Below are 12,533 nucleotides of genomic sequence, written 5' to 3'. Positions count from 1 at the left end.
GAGGCTGCTAGCAGAATTTTAAACCGGACAAGAATTTTTTCCCGTCTCAGCCTTAAGACTTAGCTGAACATTTGTTCGACGGCTGCGTTTGATGACGCAGTGACAACAGAGTGCCAGCTCAGACATCAATGCATGGGAACATATAGTCTAGGGTTAGAAGAAAGTCCGTCTGGTCAGGCATGATATACTGGTAAAATTGAAAGTCACTGACCATATACAGGTTACGATAGACGTTTCTGAACCCATACGGCTCATCACCTCGACATACGCGCGGCATGTGACCTTCAACTTCGTCAGCGGGAACGTCGATCGGCTTTCCAACATTTTTTGCGTTTATCACGCTTTCTCATAATTAATTCATTCTGAACCGGGTATTGTCTGACAGATCGTCGACTTTCGTTAGAGCACGCCATTCTCAGATTCGATTGCATAAATTGAATTTGTTGCTACGAAATCACCGAATGAACGATGGACAATGAATCAACGATGGATATAATATGTAGTCTTTCTGCATAGCAGCGTTCTCTACTTTTCAATGCATCGATCAAAGCGGACTTCCAGTATAGCCCACTTATTCACAATTAATCCCAAGGCAGGTGCTATGCTGAGCCACCTGACGCAGAGAATTAAGCCGGTAGGTGTATGTGGGAAGATATGACGTCCAGCACGGCCGCCATCACTTCGGACTATATTACGAATAATTAGCGGCGTCACATGAGGCCGGCGATGTTTTTCCGCACTCATGCTGCCGTTTTGGAGAACGTGTGCTTCATTTGAAAGTCTAGCGTACAAGAATTCTACTACATTATATACAAAGCAGTCAATGTGGAGGGTAGCCCACGCACTATAGAACCACGCATTTTGTGCCTTGATTTTCGTGTAAAGCTTTTGGGCTGATGCCCCATCTGTCCTGAGGCCCACACAATATTTCACGACAAGTTCTCTACCAGCTAACAGCGCTTCAATAGAAAAAATAGCCTCTCCGCATCGATCACTGACACAAAGCTGAGAAAGGCTGTGAACAAATCACAAAAAATTTATTACAGACCGTGGCTATATTTGCTCCTGCAACCCTACATTAGTGTGTAGCGATCACTGGAGCTGATGGATGAGCGAGTCGAGGACGCTATGAGCTGAACAGCTATGAGCGAGTGGTTATAAATATGGAAATACGGCGCGCGTATTTTGCACGAATTCTTTGAGACTTAATATTAAGACGCGCCGCTGCGGCCACTCATTTTCTCCGTGAATTAAAAAGAAAAAACACTAAGTCATGATTATTCCTTATTTACAGAAGATAGTGGCCCAATATATCAAATATTTCGCAACCGGAGGTCCTTTTTGTGCTCAGTGTTAACGCATTTTTGTGATGGTTGTGCTCTTGTGCTCTGCGAGTATCTTCACCGTTAGGCCTCTTTTCGTTTTTGCTGTAGCTCTGAGCGGATAGCTTTGTTGATTGTTCGTCACTCCGATGTTTTGCGCTCCGTCATGAGCATGGAGACGGAGGTCATGAGCAACTGGCGGAGATACCGTATCATCGAAAAAGAGTACAGGGAACTTTTGGAAGAGCTCGGCATCTGACGGCCACCGTCTACGCATCTGAAATCCAGCTGAAAACGAAACTATAGAACTGGCTACAAACGCACGGTGTCGGCTTCGTCGTTTTTCGGCTGGAGCCACGGCTAAATCTTCTTCACCCCTACAAAACCGACGCCTTTCAACGCAGCAAGCAATCTGGATTACGTGGACACCAAATTTCGCCAGGTGGGCCCAAGTTTACTAATTCTACGGCCGATGTACACCCGCGCGGCGCAGTTTGGCCGAACGGCGTCGGCGTTCCACGCCGACGCGCGGCCGCGTGGAACCGGTCTCCCAAGGTAAAATGGCTGACCCTGCATCATTCGCGAGGTGACGATCCCGACGGCATGATCTGGACCACAGTTTCAACATCGAAAGGGGACTACTCCGCTTCTGTTCTGAAATTTCGGCACCAATCTCTCAACGAAGCGGTCGCGCGCCGCTCGATCGTTCAAGCCAAGCTTGCGGCGTCCATCGCTGCCCCAGCCTCCGGCATACCGGCTGGCAAGACGCAGCCTCCTGCCTCGCACGCTGCAGGAATCAAAGGCAAGGCCCGTCCTAAGTGGAAGCCTCGCCGACTCCCAAGACCGGGACCAGACGACTTCGTGGTTGTGCTCAAGCCATGCAAACATATGTCGCTACACCAAGCCTTTTCAGAGAATCGCTACGGCGCCGCCATTACGGCCTACCTCGTGCCCGAGGTAGCAAGGTCTGTTACGGTTCTACCATCCCGCGAACAAAACCTCATTGTGATTTACACCCCGAACCCGGCGGCGGCTGATCGGCTTCTCGGGGATATCTCCATTAACACCGAGCATGGGAATATTCTACTCCACGGATACCTTCGACAAGACGGAGGCGATGTCTGCCACGGCGTCATCACCGTCAGCAACTCGGACACTACTGAATCGTTTCGGAAGCAGGTGTAGTGGAAGGCAGGCACCATTGCCGAGGTTAGGAAATTCTGCTCCTCTAACAAAGCTCGCATCACCTTCGCCGGGAGAGAAAAACCCCGTTTTGTGCACTACGAGAACATGCTCATCCCTATGCAAAACTAATACCGTACGATCCCGGCCTGCGGCCTGTGTGGGGCCGTTGGCCACCGAGTGGATGCTTTTCCCAACACGCAGCCGAACACGTGCGGTCTGTGTGGGCAAGAGGCTCCGCTTCAGGAGGGGGTGCGGGCCCCTCACGAATGTGTGCCGCGGTGCTCGGTTTGTGCCGGTGCACACGCCACTAATTCGCGGGAGTGTGCGGCAAAATTCCGCAAGCACAAGATGACCACCACAAAGAAAATTGCTGCCAAGAAGAAGAGCCGCCATCTTGACTGTCCCGGTGAGTTACCAAGCCGGGACAACACCGAGAAGCCGGGGATACCCACCGGAGGAGCCGGCAAGCGCCCGTCGACGCAGCCGCCACTACACGGCGACACTCGAAAGCTGTCGACAACGCCACTACACGACCAGACCAGGGCCTGGGTCAACGCCGTGAAACATGGAATGCAGGTGAGCGGTACGGACAGGGCTGCCTCCTCCTCCCGGCGGGAACGCGCGCGTTCGCACGGGGAGTCAGACGCGCTGGTCGTCGGCTCCGGCGATTTTTCAGCCGGAGCAGCGGAAGTTTCCGCCTGACCCTAACAAGATCATCCCCAACGTGCACCGAAAGCTGTCGGGAACATCTGGACACCAGTTTTTTCCAAGGTGGGCCCGGTTAAACCCCCTTTTCGGGCAACACATGGCCCGATCGGGCCGGTGGCGCGGCTAGGCCTAACGGCCGAACCGGTACCCGGCACATCGGGGCCTCTGGCCACTGACGCCAGTATGGCTCCTACGCAAATCTCCTGCCGAGGCTACGACCCCGAGAACATGCACTGGACAACGGTTAACCCAGCGGAAACCGAAGGCCCAGTTTCGGCAACGGTTACCCCAGCGGCACCCGGAGGCCCAGATTCGGCAAGATTTCGCAGCGCCGCGTTGAACGCCGCAGTGCTGCGCCGAGCGCAAGACCAAGCCTTAAAGCCGGCGTCCGTCGACGCGGCCGGCGTTCACGCCGGAAACCAGCAGTCACCCGCCCCGCGCGCGGCGGGCCGCAGTCGGCGACTGCTCACGAAGTGGAAACCGCCTGTTATTCCCAAGCCTGCTCCAGACGACTACGTCGTCGTCATCAAGCCCCGGACCCGCGTCTCGTTGTACGAGACTTTCCAGGAGACCGGCTACGGCCGGGCGTTCACGGCTCTCCTGGGCGCGCAACCCGCAACAGATCTTACCATAATACCGGTAAGAGAACAAAACCTCATTATTGTTCACACTGCGAAACCTGAGCTAGCCGACCGTATCATCGGCGAATTTGAACTTAATGGACCCGACGGGAAGGCCCCCTTGTGGGGCACCTGCGCCAAGACGACAAGGACGTCTGCTACGGCGTCATTACCGTCCGTAACTCTGAAACTACGGACTCGCTCCGTACTAGGCTCCAATGGCGCTTCGGCACCATCGTGGAAGTGCGAAAATTTGGGACATCCAACAAAGCGAGACTGACTTTCGCCGGAACAGAGAAGCCACGTTTCGTGCACTACGACTCGGAGCTTGTACAAGTTAGGCCTTACCAGCGAACCATTCCAGCCTGCCGACATTGCGGTGTGGTCGGCCACCGCGTGGACGCCTGCCCCGGCCAGAGGCTGGACCGGTGCGGCCTGTGCGGACAGCAGGCTCTACTCGTTGAGGGGGTGCGGGCCCCTCACCAGTGCAACCCAAAGTGTTCAATGTGCGGCGCGGCCCATGCCACGGGGGGCCCAGCGTGTACTGCTAAATATCGCGCTATCCAGCCCACGCAGGCCGAGCGCGGGCGTAAATCGAAGCGAAACCGACGCAAGCGTGGCAAGCGTCGCCCGGACAAGCTGAAGGCCAAGGCTGCCGACCAAGCCATGGACCAGCCTGTGAATTCCTCTGCTGGGAGCCAAGGGAAACCTCCAGCTGCGCCACCGCCGCCTCAAGCCGGTGCAGCGAAGCCCCTCGGACCTCCCCAAAACGGCGGCTCCAAGACGTGGGCAAACGTTGTCAAGCAACACTCCCAGGTGAGCGGCGCCGGCAGGGCAGCTTCTCCCTTCGCTCCCCCTTCCCAATCCCAACAACGGCCAATCTCTGCCGAACAAAAAGAAATATCTGCTCTCCGCGAGCAGGTTGCAAATTTTCAAAAGCGCCTCGCAATAGCGGAGGCCCGCCAAAATTCCCCCAACCACACCTCTGCCTCACCCGCAGCAGAGGCAATGGAAAGCGACGCAACCCCTTCAGGACAGGCTGCGCATGCCCTCACGGCACTCGAGGCGAGAGTGAGCGCGCTCGAAACTCAAGTTAACAACAGAATATCCGCATTGGAAGCGCAAATCAATGCCACACGGCGGCACTCAACAAAATTAGCCACCTTGCGGCATCTATCCCGAACCTCATAACCGCTCAGTTCGCTCAACTCACCCGCGCTCCCAAGCGCGCTGGCCCGCTCAAAACCTCCGCAGGCCGGCAGCTCAAAGCGTCTAGGCGTCGAATCGCCGGAGAAGAAGAAGACGTCCCCTGTGCCATCCTCAGTACAGAGAACGCTCCTCTCTTTGGAGCCACTGGCTCTCAAGCCTCCTCTCTCCAAACTCACAACTCTACCCTTGATCATGGCGGGCGCCCCTAGAAATAGGAAGCATCCGCGAAGCAATTCGATCCCTATTCAAATTGTACAGTGGAACTGTCGCGGATTCAAGGCACGCACAAAGCGAGCCGATCTACGCCTTTTCCTTACAACGTTCCCAGAATTACCTGCTGTGGTGGCCCTTCAGGAGCCAGGAAATGGCGCCACCCTTGCCAGTTACACGGTGTACCAGCAGGATGCGCATAGCTGCCTCTGCGTACATAAAAATTACACGGCCTCCCAGGTTGACCTGGATCTTAGCGCTACTTTCTCCTATGTAATGGTGACGATCCTTCCGCTACGCAAACAGGACCCCCCATTGCACATACTCAACATTTACTGTCCCCCAAAGCTATCAAATGTTACATTCGCAGATATCTTCAGCCGGGCTTTGAAGGTCGCGAATCGGGATCCCCTCATAATCGTTGGGGACTTTAATGCTCCCAGCACCTTATGGGGGTACACACGTGAAGAGAAACGCGGACGCAAGTTGGCGGAGCTTGTTTCCACACTGGGCCTTACTCTTCACACGGATCCCGCGCAACCCACTCGTATAGGTAACTCCGTTACACGCGATACGTGTCCGGACCTCACCTTTACGAAAAATATTCGCTATGCAGATTGGAGGAACACCGAGGAATCCCTCGGTAGTGACCACTGCATAATTACCACTACAATCCATACCAAGCCACTCACAAGACCACAGGCCAATGCAAAACTACCCGACTGGACCACATTTAGGAACAGTTACACCAATCCTCAATCGATAATGGACCAAGGATACTCAACGTGGTCCCAACACCTAGTATCCCACTTGAAATCAGTCGAGCAAAATGTTCAACTCTCAGAGGCGAGCCCGGCGGTGGATAACCACCTCCTCCACCTCTGGGAGGCACGACACAGCCTAGTCCGCCGCTGGCGTCGTCAAAAACACAATCGGAAACTCAAAATTCGAATTGCGGATATCACCCAACAGGCGGCACAATACGCGGCCCAACTCGCCGACTCCAATTGGGTGCACCGATGCAACACTGCAGCTCGGCAAATGTCGAGTCGGAGTACGTGGCGCCTCTTCCGCGCTCTTATTGATCCGGCACAAACCCGTACTGAGACACAAAAATAGCTTCAAAGTGCTATACATAACTTCACTGGAGACACGGCCAAACTGGCCGATGCGCTCCGCGGCCAATATTTGAGTATACACCAGGATCCCCGTGGTCAGGCGTACTCGTATGCCGGTTCCGAGAACGCGAATTTGGATCAACCGTTCCAGCTCCATGACCTAAAAGCAGCCCTGGCTAAAATGAAGCGAGGTACAGCACCAGGCCGGGACAAGGTGACGGTGAAGCTTATTGCCAACCTCCCAGATCCCGCCTACGAAACTCTCCTCGATTACTTCAACACTATCTGGATTGGAAGCACACCACTCCCCATAGATTGGAAAACGGCACTAGTAACTTTCATTCCCAAGCCAGGTAAAGCCATTAACACCGACAACCTCCGGCCCATCTCCCTCACTTCGTGTGTGGGGAAGCTGATGGAGACTATGGTCCGCGACAGATTGTCGGCTTTCCTGGAACAACAAAACATTTTCGCAGACACCATGTACGGTTTCCGCCCACACCGGTCCGCACAAGATGTCCTGTTGCAACTTCACAAGGAGATTCTCGACCCCGTCGAGCACCCCAGCAATGATAAAGTAGTCGTCGCACTTGACCTGCGGGGGGCTTTCGACAATGTGACCCACGAGATCATCCTATCCCACTTGTCGCAAACACATTGTGGGCGCAATACTTTCAATTATATCAAACAATTCCTTACAGATCGCCAATCCTATATCCGGCTACAAGACACAGAATATGGCCCATATCAACTTGGTACACGAGGGACCCCACAGGGAGCTGTCCTCTCGCCATTACTATTTAATCTGGCCATGATGAAGCTCCCTACCCAGCTGGCGGAGGTCGCCGGTGTGCAGCACGCTCTGTATGCGGACGACATCACCCTCTGGGCAACACAACAATCGGTTGGAGACATCGAGACCAACCTGCAACAAGCGGCAGCTATAGTGGACGAATACGCTCGTCGCTGTGGTCTTGAATGCTCCCCGAGCAAATCTGAATTTGTGCACATACGCCCCAACTCAAAGTGCACAACCAAAATTGCCCTTTCCCTACTTAGCGGACCGATACCTGAACACGCGGAGATCCGGGTACTGGGGCTTTTCATTCATCATAGGCGCAAGATAGGCACTACCCTAAACAAGTTACGTAAGGTGGGGGACCAGGTGGGTCGGATGCTCCGCCGGGTGTCCAATAAAAGGGGGGGACTACGATGCAAAGATGCCCTGCGGCTGGCCAATGCATTCGTGACCAGCCGGATTTTATATTCGGCTCCCTACCTCCACCTACGCAAATGCGATGAGAATGCCTTAGAGGTAGTTCTCCGCAAGATTTATAAGAGAGCGCTCGACCTCCCCATAACGACGTCCAACAAGCGTCTCCTCGGTCTGGGGATGACCAACACCTTTGGGGAGTTACGAGAAGCTCATCTTAACAATCAATACTTGCGCCTAAGCAAAACACCTGCGGGGAGCCGCCTTCTAACCCGCTTACACATTTCCTACGCAACACATACAGAAGAACGGGTCCGCATCCCTGAAGCCTGGCGCTTTGCACTCCAGGTGCGACCCCTTCCGAAGAACATGACTGCAGACACCCATGATGGTCGCCGTCTCGCGCGGGCGGAGGCTATTTCTCAACAATATGGCCACAAGCCAGGTGTCTTCTATGTGGATGCGGCCGGCCCACACCATGGGGGTTGGTACACGGCGGCCGTCATCCACCAAAACACTACAGTTCAGGGCCTTACTTTCCGTGCCCCAAACATTACATTTGCGGAAGAGATCGCCATTGCACTGGCCGCCGCAGATCCAGAGTCCCGAGTCATTATTACGGACTCCAGGGGCGCCTGCCGCATTATTGAGCAAGGGTACATTCCAGACCGTGCTTTCAAAATTCTCCACGCATGCGATTACACAGGGTTTCCGACCCATCGTACCATCGTGTGGGCTCCGGCTCATGCGGGTCTTGAGGGGAACGAGGCAGCCGACGCTGCCGCCCGCGCGCTTACTCACCGGGCGTCGCCTCATCCGCAGCCTGATCCGGAATTCAATTTCAATCCGGCCATCACCTTTAAAGAGATCACCTCTCTTTATCAAAATTTTCATGGTCTCTATCCCCCTCCCTGTAAAGGCCTCACCAGGGTGGAGGAGCGCTGGCTTCTCCGCCTCTATACCAATACTGTACTGTGCCCGGCAGTACTTAAGCACTTCAATTCTTCTTTCTCGGGCGCGTGCCCACACTGTGAGGAGGAGTTTTCGGACACCTACCACATGGTGTGGGCATGCCCTTCCAATCCTGCCTACCCACCCCACCTCCACCCCACTCGAGAGGCCTGGGAAGCTGCCCTGCGCGGCTGCTCCGAACTCCATGCCCAACAGGCATTGGTAGCTAGAGCCCGAGCCGCTGCGGAAGCTACAGGGATCCCGGACTAGGGCTCCCTCCTAGTGTTTGTAAGGGACGGGCCCTTCCGGCTCGCCCCATCGACCTCTCACTGTAAATAGAAATAAAAGTTTTCCTCCTCCTCCTCCTCCTCCTCCTCCTCCCCTCATTCCTGCCCCCATGCGGCGCGCAGTGCCGAGCAAACCAAAATAGCAGCTCTTGAGGGCAGAATTGAGATGCTGCTCGAGAAAACTGCGCTCCTAGAATCGCAATCAAAACAGCGTATCACTCCCCCCTCTCGCCCCGCTACCGAGGCAATGGAGAGTGAGCACGCGGCACTGAACGCAGCACTGAACGCGGATGCGGCCCTTGAGGCCCGTCTAGAGGCCCGCATGGACGCCCGTTTCAATGCCCTAGAAAGTCAAATTTCCGCGGCAGTCACCTCCGCGATCGCCAAAATGACCGAAATTGTACCCACAATAGTCGCACAGCACATCGCACAATCTTCGCGTGGCATGCGACGAGTCGGCGGTCTAATCAAAGGCGTGTCTGGCCGCTATCACAAAATGCGTCGCGCCATGGAAACTTTAGCAGAAGACGACGACAGCGACTCGCTCTCCGCAATAGAGGATGGCCCCCTTACCGCGAGTGCTGGCTCCGGAGCAGCGTCCCTACAATCGACCTCACCTAACTGACCATGGCGGACAGGCCTCAAATTAGGCGCTCTCCACATACCAATTCCTCCATCCTCATCCTAATTACCCAGTGGAACTGCCGCGGGTTCCGTTCCCGTGCCAAGCGGGCGAACCTCCGGCTTTTCCTGTAACATCCGATTCACTTCCTGCGGTGGTTGCCCTCCAGGAGCCAGGTAGCGGCGCAACCCTTACAAATTATGTGACGGTCCAGCAGTACCCGTCTTCATGTATCTGCGTGCACGAAAATTATACAGCCAACTTGGTTGATTTAGACCTCAATGCTGCATATTCCTATGTGATGGTCACTCTTCTTCCGCTTAAGAAAAAAAAACGCACCCTTACATATACTTAACATCTATTGTTCTCCCAAGATAAAAAATGTAACTTTCGGAGCCCTCTTCAGTCGCGCCCTGAAGGCTGCGGGCAGTGACCCCCTGGTGATTGTGGGCGACTTCAACGCACAAAGCACACTCTGGGGGTACGTGCGTGAAGATAAGCGCAGCCGCAAGCTAGCGGAACTTGCGTCCGCGCTGGGCCTGACCGTTCACACCGACCCTGCACATCCAACGCGGGTGGGTAACTCCGTGACTCGGAACACGTGTCCGGACCTTACGTTCACCAAAAACATAACACTCGCAGAATGGGCCAACACCGAGGATACCCTCGGCAGTGACCACTGCATACTCAACACCAGCGTCAGAACCAAACCACTGGCAAGATCCCACGCCCAAGCACGCCTACCCGACTGGACAAAGTTCCGGCAAACCTACACTAATTCGGCCTCTATTCACGAACAAGGCTACCACGCGTGGTCACAAGAATTGGTTACACACCTTCGTCCGGTAGAAACTCAAGTTCAACTATCGGAGGCCACGACGAAGGTGGACAACCACCTCCTGCACATCTGGGAGGCGCGGCTCAGCCTCGTCCGCAGATGGCGCCGTCAAAAACATAATCGGAAGCTCAAAATTCGCATCGCCGAGCTCACCCAGCGATCGGCTGATTACGCTGCACAGCTCGCCGACTCGAATTGGGTGGACCGGTGCAACACGGCCGCAAGACATATGTCTAGCCGGAGCCCTTGGTGTCTCTTTCGCGCCTTGATCGATCCGACTAAAACCAGAGCCGAGACACAAAAACATCTCCAACGGGCTATCCATAGCTTCGACAGAGATACGTCTAAATTAGCATGGAAACTACGCGATCAATACTTCTGCGTCCAAAAGGACCCCCGAAGGCCAGCGTACCCGTATGCAGGTTCCATGAACGCGGAGATGGATCAACCGTTCCGACTCCATGACCTTAAGGCGGCCTTGAGTAAAATGAAACGAGGAATGGTCTCGGGAAGAGACAAAATAACTGTGAAATTACTTGCCAACCTTCCCGACCCGGCCTACGAGACACTCTTTGGATATATAAACTCAAAAACGCTAAGGCGCCCGTGTGCTGTGCGATGTCAGTGCAAGTTAAAAATCCCCAGGTGGTCGAAATTATTCCAGAGCCCTCCACTACGGCACCTCTTCTTCCTTTCTTCTTTCACTCCCTCCTTTATCCCTTCCCTTACGGCGCGGTTCAGGTGTCCAACGATATATGAGACAGATACTGCGCCATTTACTTTCCCCAAAAACCAATTATTATTATATTAAGGTGAGGCACCCCTCTTAATCGAATGGAAGACCGCCCTGGTCACCTTCATTCCTAAAGCCTGCAAAACCATAAACACGGACCACCTTCGCCCCATCTCCCTCACGTCTTGTGCGGGAAAGCTGATGGAGACTATGGTGCGAGACAGGCTGTCCGAGTTTTTGGAAAACCAAAATGTATTTGCAGACACCATGTTCGGGTTCCACCCGAACCGGTCCGCGCAGGATGTCCTGCTTCAACTAGACCGCGAAATTCTGAATCCCGTGGAAGACCCCCTTAATGACAAGGTAGTACTCGCCCTCGATTTTAAGGGGGCTTTCGACAATATAACACACGACATAATTCTGGCGCACCTCTCCCAAACCAACTGTGGATATAACACGTTTCAGTACATTAGGCAATTTCTCTCCGACCGGCAATCGTATATACGGATACAAGATGAAGAACACGGCCCCTACCAATTAGGTACGAGAGGTACCCCGCAGGGCGCGGTCCTCTCACCTCTACTATTCAATTTGGCAATGATGAAACTTCCGCCGCAGTTGGAAAGTGTCGAGGGCATACAGCACGCGCTATATGCCGACATCACCATCTCGGCTAAGCACGGATCGGTAGGAGACATTGCAGCCAACCTGCAGCAAGCGGCGTAGATTGTGGACGCTTATGCCCGCCGCTGTGGCCTTGAATTCTCCCCGGCCAAATAGAAATTTGTGCACATTCGACCCTCGACGAAGTGCACTACCAAAATCGAACTGTCCCTAGCGAGCGGACCCAACCCAGAACACGCTGAGATCAGAGTACTGAGTCTCTTTATCAATAAACACCACCGTGTCGACACAACACTGGCCAAATTGCGCAAGGTGGGGGACCAGGTGGGCCGCATGATCCCCCGGGTTTCCAATAGCCGCGGCGGGTTACGGTGCAAAGATGCCTTGCGGCTGGCGCACGCATTCGTAACCTGTCGATTCTTGTACTCGACTCCTTACCTCCACCTTCGCAAATGTGACGAAAAAGCCCTTGAGGTGGTTCTCCGTAAGACTTACAAGCGTGCTCTTGACCTCCCGGTCACCACGTCGAAGCAGCGCCTCCTAGGCCTGGGGATGGTCAACACCTTCGTGGAGCTCCGAGAAGCACACTTGACAAACCACTACACAAGACTCTCAAAGACGCCGTCGGGTCACCGCCTGCTTGCACGACTTCACATCCACCATCCAACACTAACGGAAGAGCGCGTGCGCATCCCCGAAATCTGGAAATACGCCCTGCACGTACGCCCTCTTCCGGCCAACATGACACGAGACGACCATAGTGGCCGGCGCCTCGCGCGGGCGGAAGCCTTGGCACGCTACTATGGAAACAAACACGGAGTATTTTACGTGGGCGCCACCGGCCCAGATCATAGGGGCTGTGTACACAGCCGCAGTCGTGCACCAAAACACCG

General features: G+C 54.5%; 1 pseudogene; it reads left to right on the top strand.

The window, feature by feature from the left end:
* Nucleotides 1-1,925: 1,925 nt before the first annotated feature.
* Nucleotides 1,926-11,742, top strand: LOC144133875 (uncharacterized; annotated as a pseudogene).
* Nucleotides 11,743-12,533: the final 791 nt, after the last annotated feature.

This window comes from Amblyomma americanum, chromosome 5 (assembly GCF_052857255.1).
Source record: "Amblyomma americanum isolate KBUSLIRL-KWMA chromosome 5, ASM5285725v1, whole genome shotgun sequence".
In the NCBI taxonomy this organism is placed as follows: Eukaryota; Metazoa; Arthropoda; class Arachnida; order Ixodida; family Ixodidae; genus Amblyomma; species Amblyomma americanum.
The sequence above is the reverse complement of the archived record's forward strand: the minus strand, read 5'-3'. Positions and strand labels throughout refer to the sequence as shown.